The 27,658-nt window shown below is 51.0% G+C and overlaps 1 long non-coding RNA gene across 1 annotated transcript; it reads right to left on the bottom strand.

Annotated features, from left to right (window-relative positions):
- Positions 1-4,161: 4,161 nt before the first annotated feature.
- LOC134434565 (uncharacterized) lies at positions 4,162-5,480 on the bottom strand. The gene is made up of 3 exons (XR_010031883.1): positions 5,321-5,480; positions 4,388-4,615; positions 4,162-4,283 (listed from the first exon to the last, which is right to left on the bottom strand). It is a non-coding gene; the product is annotated as an uncharacterized LOC134434565 (long non-coding RNA).
- Positions 5,481-27,658: the final 22,178 nt, after the last annotated feature.

Here is a 27,658-nt window from a genome sequence, read left to right as displayed (position 1 = left end):
GCTATAGAGAGGGTAAAAGAGCCGGGAGGGGTACCCATGTAAATGGGAATTAAGCAAAGGCCAGAAGAGTCATTTGGGTCATTTATTGATAAGGCTGCTGCCGCAATCAAAAGGGCTGGAGTACCAGAATGTCTTAGGGGGGCATTACTCAAGGAGTGCGCTCTTCAAAATTGTGATTCCACTACTAGAAGCGTGCTTAAAACTCTGGGTGCCAATTGGACTGTAGAGGAGGCATTAGAGAGAATGGCTTTGATGCCAACAGGACCACAAGCCTTTGTAGTAGATGCAATCAAACAATTAGGGCTAGGCTTACAGGAACAGGCAAAGTCCTCTCAGAATCAGGTGTTAGCTGCTCTTGCACCACTTCAAGCGTCAGCAGCACTGCCTCCAACGCCTAGTTGGTGCCAGAACCGCAGTGACTGCGCACCAACACAAGTCGTCGCTGCAGCACCAGCACCCTCTCCTGTCTCCAACCCGCTACCACAGGGAGCCTCGGCTTGGAACCGGCAGCCGCCGTAGGAGTTACACTGACGACCCCGCACCCCTGGAAAATCCCAACAGGGATTCACGGGCCTATTGTTATACAGGGTCAAGCTGGGTGCTCTGCTATTCGGAAGATCATTTGCGTTGGGATTATTTGTTTTGCCTGGCGTCATTGGTGTGGACTATATGGTTATGGTGCATACCCCTTTCCCACCACTTCAAATTGACAAAGGACTGAGAATTGCTCAGCTGGTGCCACTTGGGCCAAATGACTAAGGGATTACAGACTATGAAAGGACAAGAGAGGGGGGAAAATGGTTTTTAATCCACCGGAGGACTTACCTTACTGACTCTGAACCTTTCTGAGAGACCCAAGAAAAGGGTGGAAGTGGAATTTCAGGGACAGAAAAGATCATTTTCAGGCTTGCTCGACACTGAAGCAGATTCCAGCATTATTAGCCCTAGCCGTTCGCCTCCTCTCCGGGTTGGCATGAATGGAAAACAGCTAACAGCTTTCTTTTTCAGTAGTCCAATTACCACCTACCGAGCAATGCCATATAGGGCAGGACATTATGGCTCAGTTGGGGGTGGTTTTAACCCTTTGGGGTAAAAGCCATTGCTTGGACCGTGGCTGGGGAACCTTGTGACATTTGCTATAGGGATACTAGGTGTGCTTTTAATGCTTTTGCTTATTTTGCCTTGTATTTTTAATTGTATTCAAGATATGATTAGTAGAATGATAGAAAAACCTTGCAGACTAACCTCCTTTAGCAAAAAGAAAAACGGGGAATATGTTGGAGGATTTTGTTCAGACATGGCTTATAGAAAGGCCATGAGCACATACAGCTGGTTAAAAAGTAAAAGGCAGCTGTAAGCAGCAAGGTCTCAGGCTTTTTCCTTAACAACAATAAACACTGTGTCCTTGGCTAAGTGATGAGATAAACATGGTGGAAAACATGGAGGCCTTCAGAATGGTCAATAACAAGTCAACAGCAGGATGAGAAAAACAAGTATTAGCCTCAACAAGGAACCGCAGGTATTGGCAACAAAGGAGGGGTTGGTGTGTAATCTGTAAGCACTGATGAGCTCGGGTTTTGCAATATGTATGAGCTTAATTAACACTACTATAAAATTGTGTAAGCTGGATCAATAAATTGGAGATCAATGCTCATTAATCGGATGTGTGCTCGTCTCCCTTCACTTTCCTCAGCTCTGTACTGGGAGGGACTGGGACAGAGCGGCTTTGTACTGGGATATACTGGGAGGGACTGGGGGGAGTCACTGGGATGGACTGGGATTAACTGGGACAAACTGGGACCGACTGGGATGTACTGGGAGCACTGGGATCAACTGGGAGCACTGGCATGAACTGGGATGCAGCGGGAGCACTGGGATGAACTGGGATGCACTGGAATGGACAGGGTTTGAACTGGGAGCACTGGGTTTGAACTGGAATGCACTGGTTTGTACTGGGATGCGCTGGTTTGAACTGGGATGCACTGGGATGGACAGGGATTGAACTGGGAGCACTGGGATGCACTGGTTTGTACTGGGATGCACTGGTTTGAATTGGGATGCACTGGGAGCACCGGGGCACCCCCTGCTGGTGTCCCCTGAGGTGGATGGGGCGGGGCCACCCTGGGGACACATCAGGGACACCTTGGGGCACTTTGGGGACACCTTGGGGACACTTTGGGGTGACCCTGGGGCCACCTTGGGGACACCCTGAGAGCACCCTGGGGACATCTGGGAGTGACCCTGGGGACACCTTGGGGACATCATGGGGTCATTTCAGGGACATCTGGGGACTCCTGGGGTCATTTCAGGGACACCTCGGGGACACCCTGAGAGCACCCTGGGGACATCTGGGAGTGACCCTGGGGACACCTTGGGGACATCATGGCGGCCATCGTGGGGTCACTTTGGTACCCCCCTGGAACACTTCGGGGACATCCTGGGGACACCCTGAGAGCAGCCTGGGGACACTTTGGGGACACCTTGGGGACATTTTGGGGACACCTTGGAGACATCTTGGGGACATCTTAGGGACATCCTGGGGACACCTTGGGGACATTTTGAGGACACCCTGAGAGCACTTTGGGGACATTTTGGGAACCCCCAGCTCAGGAACATCTTGGGGACACTTTGGGGACACCCTTGGGGTCATTTCAGGGACACTTTAGGGACATCCTGGGGACACCCAGAGAGCATTTTGGGGACACTTTGGAGCCACTTCAGGGACACTTTGGGGTGACCCTGGGGACATCCCTGAGACACCTTGGAGACACCTCAGGAACTCCCTGGGGTCATTTCAGGGACACTTTGGGGACATTGTGGGGACATTCTGGGAACCCCAGACCCCGGGGTCACTTTGGGAGCTGTCATGGGGACACCAAGGGGACACTTGAGGAGGCCCCTGGGGACACTCTGGGGACACCCTAAGGCCACCTTGGGGACACTTCAGAGCCACTTCAGGGACACTTTGGGGTGACCCTGGGGACATCCCTGAGACACCTTGGAGACACCTCAGGAACTCCCTGGGGTCATTTCAGGGACACTTTGGGGACATTGTGGGGACATTCTGGGAACCCCAGACCCCGGGGTCACTTTGGGAGCTGTCATGGGGACACCAAGGGGACACTTGAGGAGGCCCCTGGGGACACTCTGGGGACACCCTAAGGCCACCTTGGGGACACTTCAGAGCCACCACTCTGGGGACGCTTTGGGGACACCTTAAGGAGACCTTGGGGACGTTCTGAGAACCCCAGGGGGACACTGTCAGAACCCCCCTGGGGACACTTTGGGGACACCTCAGGATGCCCTGTGGGCACCCCTGGGGGACACCTTGGGGACACTTCAGGGTCACCATCATGGGGACATCCTGAGAGCACTTTGGGGACACCCTGGGGACACCTTGGGGACATTTTGGGGACATTTGAGGGAGATATGGGAGTGACACTGGGGACACTTTGGGGACATCTCAGGGGCCATTGCAGGGGCACTTTAGGACTCCCAGGGGACACCTTGGGGACACTTTGGGAACACTTTGGGACACCTGAGGGACACCTTGGGGACAGTTTAGGGGGACATCTTGGGGACACCTTGAGGACACTTTGGGGGGACATCTTGAAGCCACTCCGGGGACACCTTGGGGACATCTCAGGGTCACTCCAGGGACACTTTGGGGACACCTGAAGAACTCTTGGGGCACTTTGGGGACATTGCAGTAGCCATCGCAGGGACACCTTGAGGGCACATGAAGGACACTGTGGGGACACCCTGAAAGCACTCTGGGGACATCTTGGGGACCTCAATGGAGCATCATGGAGACACCTTGGGGATACCTCAGGACCCCCCTGGGGACCCTTTGTGGCCATTTGGGGACATTTTTGGGCCATTTGGGGACACTTTGGGGATATTTGGGGCCACTTTGGGACATTTTGGGGCGATTTTGGGCCATTTGGGACATTTGGGACATTTTTCTGGAGCCATCTGGGGACAATTTGGGACATTTTGGGTCCCCCCCATTGAGCACAGACTCAGGCCACGCCCCTTTCCCCACACCATTTTATTCCCAACCAATCAGAATCTCCAGAGTGCTTCAGATGGGCGGAGCCTATTCTGCTCACTCCTCCCCCTTCCCAACGGTGGGCGGGGCCTCCTCGGGGGTGGGTGGAGCCTCCTTGGGGGTGGACGTGGCCTGCAGGGCGTGTGCGGCAGCTCTCCAGCGCTGCAGCCAATGGGAGAAGGGGGTGCAGCCAGGGGGCGTGGCCAGGACCCAATGAGCCGGCTGGGCCCACCTGGGGAGAGGGGCGGGGTTAGGAAAAGGGGGCGGGGCTTGGGGTGGGGGAGACACGCCCCCAGTCTAGGCCTATCCCCCTCCAGGCCCCGCCCCCTCCCTCACCATTGGCTGACGAGCTCCTGGAGGCGGGGCCAGTCCCTGATTCGCTGCTCGCAGCCTTCTCTGACCAATCGCAGCCGAGGCAGCAGCTCAGCCACGTCCCCGGTGAGGGGGGGGCGGGGCCAGCGGCTCTGGCTCTGCCCCCAGGGCAGGCCCCGCCCCCTGGCGCAGGTGCAGCGCCCCCTGGCGGAGCTGCTGATGCAAGATGGCCGCCTGGGACAGCAGCGAGCCCTGACGGACACAAGGCGGTGGGGGTGGGCTTGGCCACGCACCCCAAACCCTGCAGGACACGCCCACAATTGGCAGGACCCTCCCCCACCTTTTCAGCCCCATTTAAGCCCCACCCCAAACCCCTCCCACTCTCTCCAAGTCCCTCCCCCACTCTTTAAGCTCCTCCCCTTTCCCTCCAGCCCCTCCCCCACATTTCAAGCTCCTCCCCCAATCCTGCTCCCAAGCCCCTCCCCCTAAATTTAAGTCCCCCCCCATCTTTTAGCTCCTCCCCCACTCCCCTCCCCTGTCCCTTGGCTCTCTAAACCCCTCCCTCCTCGAGGTCCCTCCCCCACTCAAGCCCCTCCCCATCTTTAAGACCCTCCCCCTCTTTAGATGCCATCTATTTAAGCCCCTCCCCCTTTGAGCCCCTCCCCACTCTTAAATCTCCTTCCTCCCCCTCAGGCGCCTCCCCCTCTTTAAGTCCCACCCCTCCAGCCTTTGCCCCACCCTTTAGGCCCCTCCCACTTTAGGCCCCGCCCTCATTTAAGCCCCTCCCCACCCTCTTCCTTCTTCTCTCCCCTCTTCCACCTTTAAGCCCCTCCTCCTCTTTTTAAGCTACCCCATCCCTCTTTAAGCCCCTCTCCATTTAAGCCCCTCACATCTCCCCCATTTTAGCCCCTCCCATCCAACTTTAAGCCCTGCCCCACCCCTTAGCCCCTCCCCTACCTGTGCCACGCCCATCTCCCGTGCCAGCCCCCGCAGAGGGGGCGTGGCCTGTGCTAGGGGGCGGGGCTCCGCTCCCAGTGCTCCCAGTGCCAGCTGCCGGCGCTGCAGCCACGCCCCCTCCAGAGGGGGAGGGGCCGAGCCCAGCCCCGCCTGCACCACGCCCACAACCTGCGGCCAATCAGAGACGTCGGGAACTGGGATCAAACTGGGAGGGACTGGGGGAACTGGGTTATACTGGGATGGACTGGAGGGAATTGGGAGATACTGGTTTATACTGGGAGGGACTGGGAGCAAACTGGGTTATACTGGGAGGGCACTGGGATCAAACTGGGAGTTACTGGGATCTCAGCTGGAGTCAAACTGGGAGCACTGGGAGGAACTGGGAGTTACTGGGAGCACTGGGATCAGAGCTGGAGTCAAACTGCGATGAACTGGGAGCAACTGGGAGGGGACTGGATTGTACTGGGAGGGACTGGGGGATACTGGGTTATACTGGGAGGGGGCTGGGATGGAACTGGGGGGAACTGGGAAGGACTGGGAGGGAACTGGGAGGGAAGTGCAGGATACTGGGATGGACTGGGTTATACTGGGATATACTGGGATGGAACTGGGAGGGTGCTGGGAGGGACTGGGTTATACTGGGAGGGACTGGGATCGTACTGAGAGTTACTGGGAGCACTGGGATCAGAGCTGGACTCAAACTGGAAGCACTGGGATGAACTGGGATGGAACTGGGGGACACTGGTTTATACTGGGAGGGACTGGGAGGGACTGGGAGGGAACTGGGATATACTGGGATATACTGGGATGGACTGAGGAGGAACTGGGGGATACTGGGATGGACTGGGGTTACTGTGAACACTGGGAGGGGACTAGGATCAAACTGGGAGTTACTGGGATCTCAGCTGGAGTCAAACTGGGAGCACTGGGATGAACTGGGATGGACTGGGAGGAACTGGGAGGGACTGGGAGCACTGGGATCAGAGCTGGAGTCAAACTGGGATGAACTGGGACAGACTGGGAGGGGACTGGGTTATACTGGGAGGGACTGGGAGCATTGAGATCACAGCTAGTGTCAAACTGGGATGAACTGGGAGGGACAGGGAAGGAACTGGGATAAACTGGGATGGGCTGGAGGATACTGGGATATACTGGGAGGGGACTGGGGGGCTTAGTGGTCTATACTGGTTTATACTGGTCCATACTGGTCCATACTGGTTTATACTGGTGCGGGGCCCACCTATTCCTGCAGGGGCACTGAGGGGTCACTGGGGGGGTCCCTGGCGGGGTTTAACCAGTTTATACCGGTCCATACTGGTCCATACTGGTCCATACTGGTTCGCTCCCCACCTGCTCCTGCAGCGCTCCCAGCGCCGCTCGGCGCCCCCTGGTGGCGGCACTCAGGAACCGCAGGCGCTGCTGCAAACGGAGCTGGGGAGGGAAACGGCAAAAATCAACAGAATTCACCCCAAATTCACCCAAAATAACCCAAAAATCAACAAAATGAAGCCAAAATTCCCCCGAAACCATCCAAATTTACCCAAAAATCAACAGAATTCACCCAAAAATAAACCCAAAATTCACCCAAAATGAACCTAAAATACACCAAAATGAAACCAAAATGAAACCAAAATAAATCCAAAATCACCTAAATTACCCAAAAATCATCAGAATTCACCCAGAATTCATCCAAAATCCCCCAAAACCATCCAAATTAACACAAAAATCAACAAAATTCACCCCAAATTAACAGAAAATGCACAAAAATTCACCCCAAAATCCTCCCAAAATCACCCAAATTAACAAAAAAAAATCTCCCTGAAATCACCCAAATTAACCCAAAAATCACCCTAAATTCGCCCAAAATTCACCAAAATTAACCCTGAAATCCCCCCAAATTCACCCCAAAATCACCAAAATTCACCCAAAATACAGCAAAATTAACCCTGAAATCCTCCCAATTAACGCAAAATTAACCCCAAAATCACACAAATTAACCCAAATTAACCCCAAATACACCAAAGTTCACCCCAAAATCCCCCCAAATCCCCCCACAATCACGCAAATTAACCTCGAATCACCAAAATTTACCTAAAAATCCTCAAATTAACCCAAAATTAACCCAAGAATCCACCAAAACTAACCCAAAATCACCAAAATTAACCCAAAAAACGTGGTCCACCAAAATACCCCAAAAATCTCTCCCAAATCACCCAAAATACCTCCCAACCCCCAAAATCCCCAAATTTCCCCCAATTTCCAAAGCCCCAAAATCCCCCAAATCCACCAAATCCCCCAAAATGCCAAAACCCCAAAAACCCCAAATCCCAAAAATCCAAAACACCCCCAAACTCCCCCCAAGCCCCAAACATTCCAAAAACCCCAAAGTCCCTCAAAACCCCCCAAAATCTCCAAAATTTCCCATTTTACCGCCTCAAAAACCCCAAATCCCAAAACCCCAAAAAACTTCAAAACTTCAAAAACCTCAAAATTCCCCAAATCCCCCAAAGTGCCCCAAACTCCCAAATCCCCCAATCCCAAAAAAACCCCAAATCCCAAATACCCCAATTTCAGCCCAAAATTCCCCATTTTACCCCCAAAAATCCCGAAGTCCCCAAAACCCCAAAATGTCCCCAATTCCCTCCAAAACCCCAAATCCTCCAAGTCCCCCAAAATCCCCAAATCCCCCCAAAAACCTCCAAATACCCCAAAATTCTCCCCCCAAATCTCCCAAAACCCCAAATCCCAAATACCCCAAAAATCCAAACCCCCAAGACCCCCAAAATTCCCCCAGATCCCTCCCAAAATCACCAAATCTTAAATCTCTAAAATCTCCAAAACCCCCAAATCTTAAAGCCCCAAAATCTCCAAAACCCCCAAATCTTAAATCCCTAAAATTCCCCAAAACCCCAAAAGCCCCAAAAGCCCCCAAACCCCCAAAACTCCCCCAAATCTTAAACCCTTAAAAACGCCAAAAAATAAATCCGAAAAACCCCAAAAATCCCCAAAACTCCTGCAAAACCCCCAAAACCCCAAAGTGTGCCAAATCCCCAAAATCCCAAACCCCCAAATCCCCAAACCACCCAAATCCCCAAATCCCCTCAAATACTTCCCCCAAACCCCAAAATTCCCCATTTTATGCCCCAAAAATCCCAAATCCCAAACATCCCAAAATCTCCAATCCCAAAATCCCCAAAAAACCCCCCAAAATCCCAAACCCCCAAATCCCCAAACCCAAATCCTAAATCCCCAAAACCTCAAACTCCCCAAAATCCCAAATCCCCCAAACTCTAAACCCCCAAAACCCCAAAATCTCCCAAAACCCCAAAACTCCCCAAAAAACTCCAAGGCCCAGAACTGCCAAAAAAAACCCCCAAAACCTCAAACCCCAAATCCCCAAAATCCCCCAAATTCCCAAACCCCAAATCCCCCAAAATCCCAAATCCCCCCAATCCCCCCACTCCAAATCTCCAACCCCCAAAATCCCAAACACCCAAAATTGCCCCAAATCCCCCAAAAGTTCCCATTTTATCCCCCAAAAACCCCAAATCTCCAAAAAACAAAAAAAAAAACCCCAAAACACCCCAAAAATCTCCAAACCCCAAAAACCTCAAATCCCAAACCCTCAAACTCCCCATTTTATCCCCCTAAAAACCCCCAAAAAACCCCAAAACCCCAAAATTCCCTCCAAAATTCCCACACTCACCACTCGGCCCCTCTCCCTCCACAGCTGCTGCCGGAGCTGCTTCAGGGCCAAGTTTGGGCTCAAATCCGGGGATTTTGGGGCCAAATTTGGGCATTTAGGATCCAAGTTTTGGGGTTTTGTGTCTAAATTTGGGGATTTAGGATCCAAATTTTGGGATTTTAGAGCCAATTTTGGAGCTGATTTTGAGGCCAAATCTGAGGATTTTGGGTCCAAATTTTGGGATTTTGGGGCTGAATTTTGTGGATTTGGAGGTTTTGGTGCTGAATTTTGGGGTTTTTGGGGTTCCTGGGGTGGATTTTGGGGATTTTGGAGCTCCTGCTGGAGCTGGGTCAGCGCCCGGCCCAGGGAGGCCCGGTAGGCCAAGAGCCCCTCCCGGAGCAGGAACTGCCTGGGGAGGAAATTGGGGTGAGAAATGGGGAAATTGGGAAAATGGGGAGAAATGGGGGGGGGGAGGGGGAAATAGGGATTTTGGGGAAAATAGGGGGGAAAATGGGAATTTTGAGAGAAAAATAGGGGGAGAAATGGGGGGAAAATGGGAATAAAAATTGGGATGTTGGGGTCAAATTTGGTGATGTTGGAGCCAATTTTGGGGATTTCAGAACAGGTTTTGGGGCTGAATTTGGGAATTTTGGGGAAGAATTTGGAGATTTAGAGCCAAATTTTGGAGTTTTGGGGCTAAACTTTGTGATTTTGGGACCCAATTTGGGGCCAATTTTGGAAATCTTGGGGCTGATTTGGGGCTGAATTTTGGGATTTTAGAGCTGAGTTTGGGGCCAAATGTTGGGGATTTTTGAGGCCAAATTTGGGGATTTTGGGGCTGATTTTGGGGAATTTGGGGCTGAATTTGGGGCTGAATTTGAGAATTTGGGGGCTGAATTTGGGCATTTTAGAGCAAATTTTCGGGATTTTATGGACAATTATGGGGTCAAATTTGGGAATTTTGGGGCGAATTTGGAGCGGAATTTTGGTGGTTTCAGGCAAAATATTTGGGGTTTTTTTTCTGGGGGTTTGGAGACAAACTTGGGGATTTGGGGGCTAAATTTGGAGCCATATTTTGGGGATTTTGGGGCCGATTGTGGGGATTTTAGAGCCAATTTTGGGGCTGGTTTGGGGCTGGATTTTGGGGTGGAATATTGGGAGTTTCATACCGATTCTGGGGCTGATTTTAGGGCAAATCTGGAGGATTGATTTGGGGCCAAATTTTGGGGCCAAACTTGAGACCAAATCTGGGAATGTTGGGGCTGATCTTACGGCTGAATTGTGGGGATTTTGGGGTCAAATTTTGGGGTTTTAGGGCTGAATTTTGGGATTTTAGACCCAAATTTTGGCGCTGATTTTAGGGCTAAACCCAGAGGATTTGTGGCCAAATTTTGGTGATTTTGGACCAGATTTTGGGGCCAAATTTGGGGATTTGAAAGCCAATTTTGGGGTCAAATTTGGGGCCAAACTTGGGGATTTAGGGGCTGAATTCAGGGACTTTAGAGCCGATTTTGGGACTGATTTTGGGGCCAAATTTTGGGGATTTTGGGGTGATTTTGGGGTAATTTTCGGTGATTTGGGGGCCCAGGGAGCCCCAGAAGGCCGAGAGCCCCACCCAGAGCAGGAAAAGCCTTGGAGGGGGGAGTACAGGGAAATCTGGGGTGAGAAATGGGGAAATTGAGAAAATGGGGAAAAAATGGGGAAAAATAGAGGGGGAGGGAAATGGGGATTTTGGGAGGAAAATAGGTAGAAAAATGGGAATAAAAATGGGAATTTGGAGGGAAAAATGGGAATAGAAATGGGGATTTTGGGAGATAAAATTCGGGAAACAGCAGAAGAAAAATGGAGATTTTGAGGTGAAAAATGAGAATTTTGGGGAAAAGGCAATAAAAATTGGGAATTTTGGATACATTAGGACAAATTTGGGATAATTTTGGCTATTTTAGGACCAATTTCAGGGAGTTTGGGGTGGATTTGGGATTTTTTTTGGTACATTTTGGGCTGAATTTCAGACATTTGGGGATAATTTGAAGTATTTTAGGATGGATTTGGGATATTTTAGGATATTTTAGGGATATTTCAGGGGATTTTGGTCTCATCCAGTGACTCCATTGTTGCCTATCCCCTGCTCCAGGTGTGTCCCAGGGGATTTTTGGGAGCATTTGGGATTTTTGGGGTATTTTGGGCCGGATTTCAGGGATTTTGGGATATTTGAGGGTAATTTAGAATATTTTAGGATAATTGAGGATATTTAAGGGATAATTCAGGACATTTTGGTGTTACCTGATGACTCCACCGTTGCCCATCCCCCGCTCCAGGTGCGTCCCCAGCTGCCCCCTCAGGTGGGACAGGTGGGACAGGAGGGGGGGCAGCGCCCCCCACACCTCCCCCACGGCTCCCCAGCGCTCCTGGGGACCCCAAAAGCACATCAGGGACCCCCAAATGGCCTGGGGACCCCAAAATCCCAAAAATCCACCCCAAAAATGAGCTCAGAAACCCCCATAACCCCCAAATCCACCCAAAAACGGCTCAGGGACCCCAAAAATCAACTCGGGGAGACCAAAAAAGCCCAAAATCCACCCCAAAAATGAGCTCAGAAACTCCCCAAACCACCCCAAAAACGACCCTGGGATCCTGAAAATTGACTCGGAAACCCCAAAACCACAAAACCACACCAAAAACCCCAAACTACCCCAAAATCAGCTAAGGAACCCCAAAAATCCCAAAATCTGCCCCAAAGCCACCCAATACCCCAAAGATCCCAAATCCACCCCAAAAACACCTCAGGGACACAAAAAATAGATTCAGGGAACGCAAAAACCCCGAACTCACCCCAAACCCCAATATCCTGACCCCAAAATTGCCAAAATCCCCCCAAAAATCCCAAATCCCAACCCTAAAAATTCCCAAAATCCCTCAAGTCCCCCAAAAATTCTCCAAAATGCAAATTTCTGACCCAAGAAATCCCCAAAACCCCCAAATCTCCCACCCCAAAACCCCCAAAATTCAAAATCTTTTACCCAAAAAGCCCCAAATCCCCCAAATCTGAAATTTTGACCCCCAAAAAGCCCAAAATCTGAAATTTTGACCCCAAGAAGCCCCAAAATCCCCAATTTTTACCCCAACCCCGTTTCCCTCCCCCCTCACCTGCTGGAGGCTCTTCAGGATGGGTGGGGCCTCAGCTGAGGGGGCGGGGCTAGCCAGGAGAGATTTGTGATTGACAGGTGTGAGGCCACGTCCCCAACGGCACCAGAAATCCCCTCAGGGACTCCAAAATGTCCTAAAAACCCCCAAAATTCCCTTCCATCCTATTAGGCCCCACCCACCCACTTAGGCCACACCCATTCCTTTTGGCCACACCCACTCCTTTGGGCATCACCCATTCTTTTGGCCACACCCACCCTTTTAGGCCACACTGATCCCTTTAAGCCCCACCCACTACTTTAAGCCCCACCCATTTTAGCCCCACCCAATCCCTTTCAGCCCAACACACCCCTTTAGGCCACACCTACCCCCTTAAGCCTTGCCCATCCCTTTAAGCCCCACCCACTGTTTAAGCCCCATCCACCTGTGTTTAAGCCCCACCCATCCCTTTAAGCCCCACCCACATCTTTAAGCCACACCCACCCCATTAAGCCACATTCTCATTAAGCCACACCCATCCCCTTAAGCCCCTCCCACCTTTTAAAGCCCCCACTCACCTCTTTAGGACCCACCCATTCCTTTAAGCCCCACCCACCACCCTAAGCTCCACCCATTCTTTTAAGCCTCACCCACTCCTTAAAGCCACACCTATTCCCTTTAAGCCCCACCCACCTCTTTAAGCCCCACCCACCCTTCAGGCCCCACTCAACCATCCCTTTAAGCCCCACCCACCCTTTAAGCTCCACCCACTTATGCCACACCCACCGCTTTTAAGCCCACTCCATCCATGTAAGCTCCACTCACAATTTAAGCCCCACCCACTCATTGAAGCCCCACCCACTCATTTAAGTCCCACCCACACCTTTAAGCCCCGCCCACCATTAAATCCACATAATCCTTTTGAGCCCCATCTGCCCCTTTAAGCCCCACCCACCTTTTAAGCCCCCCCTCACATATATAAAGCCCCACCCACCCTCTTAGGCCACACCCACACTTTAAGCCCCACCCATCTCTTTAAGCCACACCCACCCCTTTAGGCCCCTCCCATTCTTTTGGCCACCCCCTCCCCTTTAAGCCTCAACCGCTCCTTCAGGCCCCACCCACCTTGTGCTCTGAATGGCCAGTACCTCCAGCGCCCAAAGCACCGCCTCTGGGCTGTGGCCAATCAGTACAGCCTGTAGAGGGCGCCACGTGTCAGAGCAGAGGGCGTGGCCTGAGCAAAACCACGCCCCCTCCCCCAGCCAGCCACGCCCTCCTCAGCCTGTTCTGACCAATCCGGAGCCTCCTGAGCCTTCCCGGGGTTATTGGCAGCTCTGGGGTTCATTAATTAATTGAGGGATTATTTAGAGGTTAAGGATGAAGGGGTGTGGCTTACCTGTGTGGGCTTGGCCTCTGGAGCTCCGCCTCCCTGGCCTTGCACAGGGCCTTGATTGATACCTGCGGAGGGGGAGGGGTTGGAGGAATTTGGGGATTTTTGGGGGGTCCTGGGCTGATTTTGGTGTCCCTGAATGGTCTCCAGGCCCCGCCCACTATGTCAGGCCCCACCCACTCACCAGCACTTCCGGCTCTGCCCCCACGGCCAAGATGGCCGACAGCTCCGCCCAGGATTGGCCCGGCCTGAGGGGACCCAAAACTCTTTTAAAATACCCAAAATCTTCAAAAAATGCCCCAAAATCCCCCAAATTTACCCATAATCCACTCAGGAACCCCAAAAATCCCATCAAGAACCCGAAAGTCTCCTCAAAATCAACCAAAAATCCATCAAAATTTCTTCAAAATCCCTCCAAATCCCCTTAGGAACACAAAATCCCCCCAAAATCCCTCAGGGACCCCAAAATCTCCCCAAATTCCAAAAATATCCCCTCAGAAACCCCAAAATCCACTCAGGAACCCCAAAAATCCCCTCAGAAAGCAAAAATTGCCTCACAATCCCCCAAAATCCCCTCAGAGACCCAAAAATCTCACCAAAATTTCCTCATAATCCTCCAAAATCTGAAAATTCCCACTGGGGACCCCAAAATCCCCTCAGGAACCCCAAAATTCCCCAATAACCCCTTAGGGACCTCAAAATTCCCTTAAAATTCTCCAAAAATCCATAAGGGACCCCAAAATCTCCTCAAGTTCCCTCAAAAATCCCATCAGGAACCCAAAATCACCTAAAAATTCCCCCAAAAATCCCCCCAAGTTCCCCAAAAATCCCCTCAGAAACACTAAAATTCCCTTAAAATGCTCCCAAATGCCCTCAGGAACTCCAAAATCCCCTCAAGATCTCCCAAAATCTCCTCGAATTCCCCTCAGAAACCCCAAAATTAACTCAGAGACCTCAAAATTCACTCAGGCATCACAAAATCTCCTCAAAATCCCCTCAAATTCCCCAAAATCCCCCAAACTCCCCTCAAATTCCCAAATTTTCCCAAAAGTCCCCTCAGAAACCCAAAATCACCTAAAATTCCCCCAAAATCCCCTCAGGACCTTCAAAATTGCCTCAAAATCTCTCAAAATTTCCTTAAAATTCCCCAAAATCTCAAAATTTTCACCAGAAACCTCGAAATCTCCTCAAAATCCCCCAAAATCACCTCAAATTCTCCCCACATCCTCTAAGGACCCCAAAATTCCCTTAAAATCCCCCAAAATCCACTCAAGTTCCCCAGTATTTCCCTTATAATCCCCCAAATCCCTCAGGAGCTCCAAAATCTCATTCAATTCTCCCAAAATCCCTGAAAAATCCCCTCAGAAACCCCAAAATTCCCTTAAAATGCCCCAAATTCCCTCAGGGATCCCAGAATCTCCTCAAAATCCCCTCAGGGATAACCAAATACCCTCAAAATCACTCAGGGACCCCAAAATCTCCCTAAAATTCCCTTAAAATGCCCCAAAACCTGAAAATTCCCACCAGAGACCCCAAAATTTCCTCGAGTTCCAATAAAATCTCCTCAGATTCCCTCAAAATCTGATCAAAGTTGCCCAAATCCCCTCCAAATCCCCCCCAAATCCCCTCAGGAATCCAAATTTTCTCAAAATTTTCTCTAAATCCCCGAAGGAACCCCAAAATGCCCTCAAAACCTCCCCAAAATCCCTCAAAATTCCCCCAAATCCCCTCAAATTCCCCAAAATATCGAAATTCCCTTTAAATTCCCCTCAGAGACCCCAAATTTCCTCAAATTCTCCCAAAATACCCTCAAAATCCCCAATAATCTCATCAAATTGCCCCAAAATCCCTTCACAGACCACAAGATCTGCCCAAAAATCCCTTCAGAGACCAAAAATCTCCTCAAATTCCCCCCAAGAACCAAAAATTCCCTTAAAATGCCCCAAATTCCCTCATGGACCCCTAAATCTCTTCAAAATTCCCTTAAAATGCCCTAAAATCTGAAAATTCCCACCAGAGACCCCTAAAATTTCCTCGAGTTCCATTAAAATCCCCTCAAAATCCCCCCAGATTGATCAAATTTGCCCCAAAATCTCCTCAAAATTGCCCAAGTCTCCTGAAAATCCTCTCAGGAACCCAAAATCTCCTCAAATTCCCCCAAAATCTCCTCAAAAACCCCTCAGCGACCCCAAAGTTACCTTAAAATGCCCAAATATCCCCTCAGAAACTCAAAAATTCTCTCAAAATCTCCCAAAATCTCCTCAAATTCTGCCCAAAAGTCCCCTCAGGCACCACAAAACCTCCTCAGAATTCCCTTAAAATCCCCCAAAATCTCAAAATTCCCCTAGGGACCCCAAAATTAACTCAGAGGTCTCAAAATCCCTCATGGTGTAATAGATAGGGTTAGGCACTCGGAAAATCTCGCAATGTCACGGAAAGCAGTAGAATTCCTCTCCCCCTAACGCCTAGTGATAAAGGATCACCCAAGAATGTAGTCCCCCCTAACATTAGTAACTTTCGACTCCTTACTAACCAATTACAGTAAGGTAAGACCACCTGACGTAGAGAAAAATCTTTCCCAGTATAAAACCCGACGAGACAGGACAATAAAGGTCTTGAACCGTCCACCATACTGGTGTCTGTGTGTGTTCTTGGCCCAAGTGACCCTGGAGAGTTTGGGTCGCCGTGCCGTTTCCTCAGAACCAGGTCGCCTTGCCTTGCATCAGAAGGCAACACAGGGACGCCAAAATCTCCTCAAAATCCCCCCAAATCTCCTCAAAATCCCCCAAATTCACTCAAAATCCCATCAAATTCCCCAAAATCTACCAAAAATCCCCTCAGGAACCCAAAATCTCCCTAATTTCCCCAAAACCCCCTCAGAAAGCCCCAAATCCCTCAGGAATCTCAAAATCTCCCCAAAACCCATCAAAATCCCCTCAGAAACCCCTAAATCCCCTCAAAATCTTCCAAAATTCCCTCAGAAACCTCAAAATCCCTCAGGGACCTCAAAGATCCCTCAAAATCACCACAAAATGCCCCAAAATCTCCTCTGAATTCCATCAGAAATCCCAAAAATTCTTTGAAATCTGCCAAAATCCCTTAGGGACACCAAAATCTCCTCTTAACCTTAAAAATCACCTCAAACTCCCTCCAAATCCCCTCAAGGACCCGAAAATATTCTCAAAACCCCTTTAAAATCCCTAAAACACCTCCTCAGAGACCTGAAAACTCCCTTAAAATGCCCCAAAAATCCCTCAGGGAACCCAAAATCTCCCCAAGATCCCAAAATCCCCTCAGAAATCCCCCAAAATCCCTCAGGGACCTCAAAAATCCATCAAAATCACCACAAAATACCCCAAAATCTCCTCTAAATTACATTAGGGACCCCAAAAGTCCCTTAAAAACTGCTAAAATCCCTCAGGGAACCCAAATTCCCTTAAAATGCCCCCAAATCCCTCAAGACCCCCAAAATCTTCTTAAAATCCCCCCAAATCCTTCAAAATCCCCCAAAACACCTCAAAATCTCAAAAAATCCCCTCAGGAACCCAAACTTGCCTCAAAACCCCCCCAAATCCCCTCAGGAACCCAAAATTCTTCAAAAATCCCCTCATGGACCCCAAAACCTCCTCAAAACCCCTCAAAATTTCCCCAAATCCCATTAGGAACACAAAATCCCCTCAAAATCACCTCAGGGACCCCCCAAATCCCCTCAAAATCTCCAAAAATCTCAGGTTCCCCCAAAATCTCCTCAGATTCCCCGGAATTCCCCAAAAATGCCCTCAGGAATCCAAAATCTCCTCAAATTTCCCCAAAATCTCCTCAAATTCCCCTCAGAGATCCCAAAATTTCCTTAAAATGCCCCACATTCACTCATGGTCCCCAAAGTCTACTCAAAATTCCCTTCAAATGCCCCAAAATCTCAAAATTCCCACCAGGGACTAAATTCTCCTCAAAATCCCCCAAAATCTCCTCAGGAGCTCCAAAGTTGCCTCAAAATCCCTCAAAATTTTCTTAAAATCTCTCAAAATTCTCCCCAGGGACTCCAAAAACTCTTCAGATTCCCCCAAAATTCCCTTAAAATCCCCTAAAATTCCCTTTAAAATCCCCCAAAATCTACTCAGGGACCCCAAAATCCCCTAAATTCCAAAAAAATCCCCTCAGGAACCCAAAGTCTCCTCAAATTCCCCAAAATCTCCCTGAAATCCACTCAGAGACTCCAATATTTCCCTTAAAGTCCCCCAAATCCCTCAGGAATTCCAAAATCTCCTCAAAACCTCAATAAATTCTCCCAAAATCCCCACAAATTCCCCCAAATCCCCCAAAAATCCCCTCAGGAACCAAAAATCTCCTGAAATTCTACCAAAATCTTCTCAAAAAAATCCCCTCAGGGACCCCGAATCTCCCTTAAAAAGCCCCAGATTCTCTCAGGGATCCCAGAATCCCATCAAAATCCCTCAAAAATTCCCCCACAGACCCCAAAATCACCTCAGATTTCCCCCAAACCCCTTCGAACTCTCCCAAAATCCCCTCAGAAATCCCAAAATCACCTCAAAATCCACTCAGGGATCCTGAAATCTCCCCATAATCCCTCAAAATTCCCTTCAAATCAGGCAAAACCCTGAAATTCCCTTCAGGGCCCCTAAAACCAACCCAGGAACACCAAAAATCACCCAGAGACAACAAAATCTTCTCAGAATCCCTCAAAATCACCTCAAAACCCTCTCAGGGACCCCAAAATGTCCTCAAGATCTTAAAATTAACTCAAAATCCCCTCAGGGCCCCAAAATCCATCAAAATCCTCCAGATTACCTCAAAACCCACCCAAAATCTTCTCAAAATCCCACAAAATTTCATCAAAATACCATCAGGGCCCCAAAAATCCCTTCAAAATCCTTCAAATTGTCTCAAAATCCCCTCAGGAACCCAAAATCCTAAAAAAAATGCTTCAGGGACCCCAAATTCTCCTCAAATGTCCCAAAATCTCCTCACAACCCCCGAGAGACACAAAAAAATCTCTTGAAAACCCTTCAAATTCCTCCCAAGTCCCAGAGAATCCTCCAAAATCCCCTGAAAAATCACCCAAAATCCCCTGAAGGGCCCCAAAATTCAGTCAGGGACCAAAAAATCTAAAAATCCCCCAAATTCCCCCATTGCCCATATAAGGAAATTCCCCCATTGCCCATTTAAGGAAACATCACAAGGCCCCGCCCCTTCCACCCTGCCCCCTTCAGGCCCCGCCCCTTTTACCTTTTATGGATTGCCATCAGAGCACCCTGGTGGCCGTCCCGCAGCCCACCCGGGCCAGGCTCCGCCCCCAGCAGCTGAAGCTCCGCCCCCAGCAGCCAAAGTTATGCCCCTCGCTGAAGCTCCGCCCACCGCCGGCTCCATTGTTCCCTGAGGCCCCACAATGTCACTGTGCTCCCCTTGGTTCCACAGGGCCCCACAGTGGAACAATGGACTCTTGGTTCCATGAGGTTCCTCAGTCCCAATGGTCTCCTTGGATCCGCAGTGTCACAGTGGCCCCATGGCTCCATGTGGCCCTGCTGTGTCACAATGGCTCATGGTTCCATGAGGTCACACAGTTTAACAAGGGACCCATGGATCCATCAGGCCGTCCTGTGTCACAATGGACTTGTGGTTCCATAAGCTCTCACACTGCCAGCAGCAGTCTCCTTGGTTCTGCAGTGTCACCATGGAGCCTTTGTTCCATGAGGTTCCGCAGTAGAACACAGTCACCTTGGTTCCGTGAGGTTCTGCAGTGTCACAATGGACCCATGGTTCCACCAGGCCTTGCTGTGTCACAATGGTCCCTTGGTTCCAAGAGGTTTCTCAGGGTCACAATGGTCTCCTTGGATCCACAGTATCACAATGGACCACTGGTTCAAAGTGCCCCAATGTGCCAAAATGGATTTTGGTTCCATGGGGTTCTGCTGTGTCACCATGGACCCTTTGTTCCATGAGTTTGCTCAGTGTCACATCTGACTCCTTGGTTCTCTGAGGCCCTACTGTCACCAAATCTCTGAAATATCAGAATAAGGCTACCAAACACTAATTTGCTATTTCAGAGAGAATCATTTATTCAGGCTTAAGGTTCAACATGGGATAACTCCTAACCTTATGTGGACATGGAATTCTACCAGTGTGTTGCTTATATACAGTCCCTAAATGTGAATTACAATTTACCCCTTTCCATAAAATCCACCCCAAGTTCCCAGTTCAGTCCTTGTTTTCTCAATCCCTGCACCCTTGAGCCAGATGTCTTCTTCTTCTCTTCCAACCATCCTTGCTGGGAAAGCAGCCCCTGCATGCCTTGTTCCTGTGCTGAAAGTTCACAGGCAGGGTAAACATAGAATGAACCCTTTTGGTATCAGCCGCAGGCTTTGTGTGGGCAGGCAGGGGCAGGCTGGAGGCAGAGCTGTCAGCAAAGGAAGGGCCCAGCCAGGTGGGGCAGCTGGGGGATGCCGACAGCCTGCAGGGACAGAGGCGCAGGGCAGGGACACCATGGGACAGCCTGGGCTGCACAGGGCACAGGGATGGGCAGCAGCTGCAAGACAGCCCTGGCAGAGCCAACTTGGGCAGCACTTTGGCCATGGCTGCTGGCCCTGGGCCTGAGGCAGGAGCAGGAGACAAGTGACCCTTGCAGGGCTGAGGCCTCATTGCCTCCTTGTCCCTGCTCAGCAGCCTGGCAGGGGCCACCCCATGCTCCTGCCCTTGGCATTGCACATGCCCACATGCCAGTGCCCATCCCGGGAAGAGCCCTGAGCAAGGAGGGAGGGACAGGATCTGCCTGGCCAGGGGCTGGGGCTCAGGCCTGGGCCCTTTGCTGTTGAAAGCGAAGGGAGACGACCCATCTTTGTTGATCAGCATCGACTCCAATTTATTGATCAAATCAGTCACCTTTTATAAAAGTGTTAATTAACTTCATGCATATTGCAAAATTCGAGCTCACGATAGGCTACAGAGAAAACTCTAACCCCTCCTTTTGTTTACAATACCTGTGGGTTTTTTATTGAAACCAAGACCAGTGTTCTCACCGTGATATGAAAAGTTCTCAAAACCTTCATATCAGTTCCCAGAGCAGCTATCAGTTCCCAGAGCAGCCACGGACAGAATGTTTACCTGTTATGAGAAGACTGTCTGAGAATCTTGTTGTTTATAAAAAATCTGCTTGAGAACTTAATTATTTACAGAATCAAGCCTGGGAACTGCTGCTTTACAGCTGCCTTTTACTTTTCCATCAGCTGTATACCTTCATGGCCTTTTTCTTTAAGCCATGTTTGAACCAGGCTCTCCACACTTTGCATTCCTCAAACACATCCAGGTTTGCTCAGCACCTAGACACCTTTGCCTTGCTTGTCCCCAGCTGGCATCACTGCCTCCAACGTTCTGCTCTACCTGGAACCTGGGGACAATTTCTCAGTCGTGTCCCTCTGTGGGACCCATTAAACCTTCAAGAAAATTTGGAGTTTAAATTTAACTTTGAGTTCTTGAGAAGTGTTTTGAAGACACTCACAAGGACTGAGTCTGATGTAAACAACAGCAAAGCCCCGAGAGGGTCATTAAAGTTTTCCTAGTCCAGTTATGGAGAAAGATTTCAAAGAGCAGTAATAAAATATACATTCTCATTTTAAAGGGTGTCTTTTATTAAATTTCTCTTTAGAGCAGAGGTGCTTGCAGCATCCTGTGATTGATATTGACCCAGGGTCTCTCCTCAGCAGCTCTGGCCTGCTCACAGAAGCTGTGCCTGGAGCTCTGACCCAGTGTGGACAACCTTGCCTCCACATTGCCCAGCCCCATCCTGTCTGTCCTCACTGCCCTGGGCCCTGCTGTGCTTGCAGAGCTGGCTGCACCCAGCCTCAGAGGGGTTTTCCCTTTTTGTACTTTTTGCAGCAATCTCAAACTGCTGAGTTTCCCCAGTGCAAACAGACACACTGCTCAGGTGTGTGCCAGCCCCAGGTGCCACCAAAGCCACTGCAGAGCTGCCCTGGGCCAACTGTGAGGGTGGATCATCAGCCCAAGCTGCACTGGGCCCCTGCAAGGGGCTGTGGCCATGGGCACTGCACTGACCCCACTGCTGGGTTTGGCTGCCATGGCCACCGAGAGAAATGAAACTGTCCTTGGAAACACTGGGGAGGACTGGGACATACTGGGGACACTGGGGGATATTGGGACAAACTGGGGACACTGGGAATGCTGTGGGAGACACTGGGACATACTGGGAGTGACACTGGGGAGGACTGGGACATACTGGGGAACACTGGGAATGTTGTGGGAGAGACTGGGACATACTGGGAGTGACACTGGGGGATATTGGGACAACCTGCGAACACGGGGAGTGCTGAAGGAGAATCTCTGTGGACTGGGAATGGACTCTGGGGGTGCACTGAGCCAGACTGGGACATACCAGGACATGCTGGGAGTAATACTGGGGGATACTGGGTCAAACTGGAGACACTGGGGCCATTGCAAGGAGGACTGGGGACACTGGGGCATCGTGTCGATGACACTGGGGGGAAGTGGGAGGGACTGGTAATCAACTCAGGTGTATTGGGAGGGACTGGGCTGTACTGGGAGGGACTGGAGAGGTTGAATGGGCTGTTCCCGCCTCCACCGCATCCCATTTGCTGAGACTCCCGCCCATCATCGCCCGAATCCAGCATCCCATTTCCTGAGACTCCCGCCCATCATCGCCCGAATCCAATCAGCACCACAGAACGCAGACTCGGGGACGGCGCCTATGGTAGCCACAACTCCCGTCATGCCCCGCGGCCCGATTGAGCCCCATTGGAGTCGGGACTGCAACTCCCGTCATGCCCTGCACTCCACAGAACCCCGGGAACCACCCCCCCTTTGTCCCTTAAGTATCCCCCAGACCCTCCAGGATCCCTCAGTGCCCATTCGGGACACCCCAAAAGCGTCCCCGGACCCCATGAGTTTTCCCAACCCCACAGATGCCCGGTACAGCCACTTCTGGGAATTCATCTCCTCTCCTCTCCCAGAGCCCCTCAGAACACCGTCCGGCGCCTAAAACTCCTGCCGTGCGCTGCGCCCTAAAGAGCCCGGTTACAGCTCCCCAAGATCTCCGCAAGTGCTCCCGAACCGTTTGCGTTCCCTCGAGGACCTCAAGTCGTGGCTCGGACGCAGAAGTTTCCCCGAAGAGCCTTCCTGCACCTGCAAATGCCGCGTTTGAGCCACTTTCGGGACTACGGCTCCCATCATGCTCCGCGGTGCACGTCCAGTGCTGTTGGAGCCGGGACTTCATCTCCCGTCATGCACAGCGCCTCCACTGAGAGCCATTGCAGCTGCGCCTTGAACTCCCGTGATGCTCGGCGGCCATGATAAACTGCAATACACCCGCGCCTTCAACTCCCATCACCCCCCACGCCCCAGAGAGCCCCGTCAGAGTCCCCCAAGGGCCCACCCGGACCCTGAAGGGCCCCAAATTCCCCTCACTGACCTCCAAGGGCCCCCCTGGACCCCCAAGTGCTGCCCCGGACCCCGAACTGTCCCTCGGAATCCTGAGTGCCCCTCCAAGTGCCCACCCGGCTCCCCCAAGTGTCCTCCAGACCCTCAAGTTCTCTCTGAATTCCCTCTCCAGACCCAAAACTGCCCCAAATGTGCCCCAGAAAGTTCTGCACAGACCCCAAATGGCCCTTTTTACCTTGTCTGTGAAAATTATTTAAAAAAAATCACAAAAGGGTTTTAAATTGTACTAATTAGCATAAAGAAGGAGAAATCAATAGCCACACTGCTCAATGAATTAATGAAGGGAATTATGTTACTTAGAACCAATGACCAATAATTTTTTTGCTTGCTAAAAAGGTATGGACTTTAAAGTATAAATATTACAATTTGGTAATACAAATATAGAATAATACTATTATAAATAGGAAAAATAATTTAAATTTTATGAATTCAGTAAATTTGCTTTTTAAGGGGAAAGGCATAATTATTTTTATGTGTTGGGATGTCAGTCTGTAAGAGATGGTTCAAAGATCCCTCATCTGCCTCACAGCTGCCGTCAAGGACGGAGATTGAAGTGCTCCCCAAGGACTGAGACTGAGACCCTCCAAATTCTAACCCAGGGGTGCTGGCCTGACTGGAGCGGGATGTCTACCATGGGAAGCGGGATGTTTTCCATAGGATTCAGTCCAGAAACAACGGGTCCTGCTCACTGCTGGCACCAGTTTGTGCTGTTCAGAACTGGACTGTCTGTACCTGGTCCCAATGGATTTATTCTCCACTGTTCCCTCCATGTGCCGTCCTGCTCCCCTCCTGGCGGTGGATTATAAAAGAGCCCTGAGTTAACCAAAGACTTTGAGACTCTCCCTGATGTGACCAGATGGATCTATTGGCACGACCACGAGGATTTCATCTCTCTGTTGGCAGCTATTCCCCCCTTCCTTTTCTCTGTCTCTCTATCCTTCATCTCTTTTCTAATCCTTGTGTTGCATCTGCTGTGGGCACTCACTAAAAGGTGCATTTGTTTTGGTTAATACTGAAAGTCCCCTGCTGTGTGTCTTTGCACCCTGAGATCAGTGAAACGAACCATTGTGACCCCTCTTGTAGCAAGGGATCATGGCACGGCCTGATGGGTTGCTGCCCACAGCATGTGAACGTGACCTTCTTGGTGGCGACTGCACTGCTTCATCTGCTCTTGCATTCTGGTCTCCCTATCCCAGAATCACCTTTGCCACCTGCGTTTCTTATATTGTGGTTCTCTGTAGTTCCTTCAATAGTCAGCCCTTCCTAAATTCACTCTTGGAATAGGGGATTATCACCTCCCCATCATATCGAGTGCATTTGAATGCACTTGAATGCATTTGGCTGCATTCCAAATATGGTCCCTGTTTTTGATTTACTGGGGAATCCCTGTTTGTATTTTCTACCTCTATCGAGGCTGGGATTGAAGGTACTTGAGATGATATTTCGTGTTCAGATTCAGGTGGTTTTTGTTTCTCATCAGTGACACAGCCTCACAACCATGAGTTCTGCAGCCTTTCATCTAAGGCACAGGATGGCTCCCTGTCTCTTGTTACAAGGCCTGGATGGTGCCAAGGAGACCGTGGTGATACTGGGGATCCAAGGAAACCGTGGTGACACCATGGAAACTCATGGAACCATGGGCATTGTGACACAGCAGGGCTTCATGGAAACAAGGAGTCAATTGTGACACTGAAGAACTTCAGGGAACCAAGAGTCTCTTGTGACACAGGGGGTACTCAGGAAAACCTGGACACCATTTTGAAACTTCAAGGCCTGATGGAACCAAAGGGTCATTGTGGCACTTCTGAGCCTTGGAAGCAAAGGGACCACAGTGACACAGTGGGGCTCTGTGGAACCAAGGGGCCATGGTGACAGTGTGGAGTGTCATTGAACCACCTGTCCATGTTGACACTGCAGGGCCTGATGGAATCATGGACACCATTGTGACACTACAGGGCGTCATGGAAGCAAGGGGCCATTGTCACACTCTGGGGCCTCTTGGGACCCAAGGGCAGTTGTGATACCATGGAAATTATGGCAACTGTGGCACCATGAAACCAAGGAGACCATTGTGACCCTAGAGGACACCATGGAACTAAGGATTCATGGAACAGCGCAGGACACATGGAACCGAGGGGCCATTGTGAAGCTGTAGAACCAAAAGAGCCCATTGTGACACTGTGGGCCCCCATGGATCCAAAGGTCCATTTTGACATTGCAGGGCCTCATGGAATCCTGGAGACCACTGGGAAACTTTGGGACCTTGTTGAATTAAGTGGCCCTGCAGGGCCTGGTGGAACCAAAGAGACCCCATAGAGCCAAGGGTCCATTGAGACCCTGTGGTACCAAGGTGTCATGGACTGACCCAGGCCAAATGCCAGGCATCCATGTGGGCTGCTCACTCACTCCCCTCTGCAGCTGGACAAAGAAAATTTAATAAAGGGTTCATGGGTTGAGATAAGGACTGGGCAAGATCACTCATCAAATACTGTCCTGGGAAAACAGACTTAGCTTAAAGATATGAAATTCATTTATTACTAACAAGGTCAGAGCAGCAAAAGGGGAAATAAAATAAGCCCCTTTCCTCCCTCCTTCCAGCTCTGCCTCCTACCCCAGCAGTGCAGGGAGACAGGGAATGGGGGTTATGGTCAGTTCATCACCCATGGCTTCTGCCCCTGCTCAGGGAGAGGAGTGGTTCCCCTGCTGCACTGTGGGTCCCTCCCAAGGGAGACAGTTCTGCAGGAGCTTCTCCCATGTGAGTCCATTTCAGGGGCAACAGCCCTCTGCAAACTGCTGCAGTGTGAGTCCATGCCAGGGACAACAGTCCTTCCCAAACTGCTGCAGCATGGGTCACTCTTCCAGGGGGTGCATTCCTCCAGGGACAGGCTGCTCCAGCCAAAGAGCAGGGCCCCTCTCTCCATGGCTCTCCTACAGGGTGCCTGGGTCTCCAGTGCCTGGAGCACCTCCTGCCCCTCCTTCTGCACCGACCTTGATGTCTGCAGAGTTGTTCTTCTCCATGGAGACCCCATGCCAGGGGTGGTTGCCATGGACACCAGCTCAGGCCTGCAGCCAAAGCCCGGAGCCATGGCAACCATTGGCAGGCCCATCCCCAGGCTCATGGGATCCCAGAACCACAGAATTGGCTGAGCTGGGAGGGACCCATCAGGATCCTCCAGTCCAACTGCTGGCCCTGCACAGGACACCCCAACAATGCCAGCCTGGGCCTGGCAGCGCTGCCCAAACACTGCTGGAGCTCAGAGAGCCCTGGAGCTGGGACCCTTCCCTGGGGAGCCTGGGCAGGGCCCCAGCAGCCTCTGGGCAAAAACCTTTTCCTGACATCCAACCTGAGCCTGCCCCGACTCAGCTGCAGCCGTTCCCTCCACTCCTTTCCCTGGGCACCAGAGGGAAGAGGTTCCCACAGCGCCAGCCAGGGACCCGCTCCCAAGGCTGTTGCCATGGCCACCAGGGCTGGGACCAGCTGGGATGCTCGGTGTCCATGGGCCGGGGTTCAGGAATGGGATTCCGCAATTTCCTGTCCCCACTAAAACCACGCTGCCCTCGCTGCCCTCCCGCCTCCCACGGAAAGCACAAAAGGCAAAGATTCCGGGCTGGGATAAGAACAATTTACTGGAAACACAACAAGATAAGGAGCAAACAGGAACAGCAACAAGATTGATAACAGAAGGGATAAGTAAAACTATTTGCAGAGAAAACTAAAACATCAACAATGGGCTCTTCACGGCAATGTATTTCCTCCTGTCTGCAAAGGACACCCTTCTCCCTGGGGTGAGAAAGCGTCTCTTTTCTGCCCCTGGCAATGACCTGAGGTAGGAGTGAATGTAATGACAGTGCCATAGCCAGACCCTCATGTTCTTCCATCCCACATCATGTCATTGGCAGGGGCAGGAAAAGGGACAGGTGTCTTCCTAGCATGGATCACAGGGAACATGGATCACCAGGGCTCTTTCCAATATGGGTCCTCCAATGAGGAATGAAGCTGGAGCTGGTCATGAAGCTCTTCTGCTGTTGGGGCACTGACAGAACGTCCCTTACTGGTGCTTCCATTGGTGACTGGTCAAGTCAGAGCTCTGGGTGAAACTCTTCCCACACTGGGGACACTCAAAGGGCCTCTTCCCTGTGTGGATGCGCTGGTGCCTGATGAGGGTGAACTTATGCTTGAATCCCTTCCCACAGTCAGGGCAGCGGAAGGGCCTCCCCTCTGTGTGAATCCGCTCATGGAGACGGAGATTTGAGCTGGTCTGAAACCTCTTCCCACACGTGGGGCACTCGTAGGGCCTCTCCCCAGTGTGGATGCGCTGGTGGATGATGAGGTGGGACTTGCGCTTGAAGCCCTTCCCACACTCAGGGCAGCAGAAAGGCCTCTCCCCAGTGTGAATGAGCTGGTGCCTGAGGAGATCGGAGCTGGTCTGAAAGCTCTTCTGGCACTCGGGACACTCGTAGGGCCTCTCCCCGGTGTGGATGCGTTGGTGGGTCACAAGGGTGGACCTGTAACTGAAGCCCTTCCCACATTCCCCACACTCATAGGCCCATTCCCTGGTGTGGATCATCTGGTGGCTGATCAGGGTGCTGCTCTGCCGGAAGCTCTTCCCACACTCTGAGCACTTGTGGGAATTCTCCTGATCATGAAGCTGCT

This window comes from Melospiza melodia, unplaced genomic scaffold, assembly GCF_035770615.1.
Source record: "Melospiza melodia melodia isolate bMelMel2 unplaced genomic scaffold, bMelMel2.pri scaffold_44, whole genome shotgun sequence".
NCBI lineage: Eukaryota > Metazoa > Chordata > Aves > Passeriformes > Passerellidae > Melospiza > Melospiza melodia.
Note: the sequence above shows the minus strand (reverse complement) of the source record. Positions and strands in the feature narration are given on the sequence as shown.